This window comes from Ascaphus truei, chromosome 20 (genome assembly GCF_040206685.1).
Source record: "Ascaphus truei isolate aAscTru1 chromosome 20, aAscTru1.hap1, whole genome shotgun sequence".
NCBI lineage: Eukaryota > Metazoa > Chordata > Amphibia > Anura > Ascaphidae > Ascaphus > Ascaphus truei.
The window spans coordinates 8,405,571-8,407,493 of record NC_134502.1 but is presented as its reverse complement, the minus strand read 5'-3'; positions in this window follow the sequence as shown (position 1 = coordinate 8,407,493).

Below are 1,923 nucleotides of genomic sequence, written 5' to 3'. Positions count from 1 at the left end.
CCCAGCTTCAGCACAGTCCCTGCTTCAGCACAGGTGGCTCAATCAGTCCCAGCTTCAGCACAGGTGGCTCAATCAACCCCAGCTTCAGCACAGGCAATGCTTCAGCACAAGTGGCTCAATCAGTCCCTGCTTCAGCACAGATGACTTAATTGGTCCATGCTTTAGCACAGTTGGCTGAATCAGTCTCTGCTTCAGCACAAGTCTAAATTGGTCCCTGCTTCAGCACAGGAATCTCAATCTGTCACAGCTTCAGCACAGTCCCTGCTTCAGCACAGGTGGCTCAATCAGTCCCAGCTTCAGCACAGGTGGCTCAATCAATCTCAGCTTCAGCACAGGCCCTGCTTCAGCACAAGTGGCTCAATCAGTCCCTGCTTCAGCACAGGTGGCTCAGTTACTGCTTCAGCACAGGTGGCACAATCAGTCCCTGCATCAGCACCGGTGGCTCAATCACTCCCTGCGTCAGCACAGATTACTCAATTGGTCCCTGCTTCAGCACAGGTTTCTCAACTAGTCCCTGCTTCAGCACAGGTGGCTCAATGGGTTACTGCTTCAGCAAAGGTGGCTCAATCAGTCCCTGCTTCAGGGCAGGTGGCTCAATCAATCCCTGATTCAGCACAGGTGGCTCAATGGGTCCCTGCTTCAGTACAGGTGGCTCAATGAGTCCCTGCTTCAGCACAGGTGGCGCAATCAGCACCGATGGCTCAGTCTCTGCTTCAGCACACACAACTCAATTGGTCCCTGCTTCAGAACAGGTGGTTCAATCGGTTACTGCTTCAGCACGGGTGGCTCCATCGGTCCCAGCTTCAGTACAGTACTTGCTTCAGCACAGGTGGCTTAATCCATCCCTGCTTCAGCACAGGTTGCTCAATCGGCTCCTGCTTCAGTACAGATGACTCAATTGGTCCCTGCTTAAACACAGGTGGCTCAGTCTCTGCTTCAGCACAGGTTGCTCAATCGGTTCCTGCTTCAGCACAGGTGGCTCAATTGGTCCCAGCTTCAGTACAGTCCTTGCTTCAGCACAGGTGGCTCAATCCATCCCTGCTTCAGCACAGGTTGCTCAATCGGCCCCTGCTTCCACACAGATGACTCAATTGGACCCTGCTTCAGCACGCACAGGTAGCTCAATCAGTCCCTGCATCGGCACAGGTGTCTCAGAGGCTCTCGGTTTCGCATGGTTGCGAGGGGGGGTTGGGTAGGAGCGTTAATGCTGGTATTGCCCAGCAGTGTTTTTACAGTCCCAGAGCATAGTTTGCATCATGCGGGCATACATCCGGTTATCATATGCGTGGGCAGCATGCAGGTGGAGGGTATACAATTGTGTACTGTACGTTGGGCTACGGATGTTAGAGGGAGGTATACGCGCAGGGTGTTAGCATGCGTTGACTATACAATTGTTATCATAGGTGTCGTACAATGTGGCAGCATGTTTAGGGCAGCTTGTTTTGGGCAGCATGTTTTGGTCAGCATATTTTGGGCAGCATATTTGGCACCGGGTGGGCATGGGGGTTATACAGTTGGTTTACACCAGGTTGCATGGGGATATAGGCTGCGGTGGAGCAGAGGTCGCACCATGTGGTATGGGGGACACGGTTGTTTAGCTTAAGTTTGGGGACATGGGGTGGATATGGTTGCGAACGTATTCGGTGGTTAGCCGCGGACTGCGGCATGGCTAACGGTAATGTACTACAATGGTGGTTTTATATAGCTGTATATATATATATATATATATATATAGGCATAGGCATAGTGATGCCAGAGCCGGCAGGGGTGTATGTATATGCGTGCATATGTATATAACAAAACAGAGGTAGTTATATGGGTAGACGTATGTTATGTAGGTAGATATGTGCGTGTATATATAGATATGGGGAGTTAGTTATTATATACAGGAGTCAGGCGAGATAGTTATTATATACGCACTGC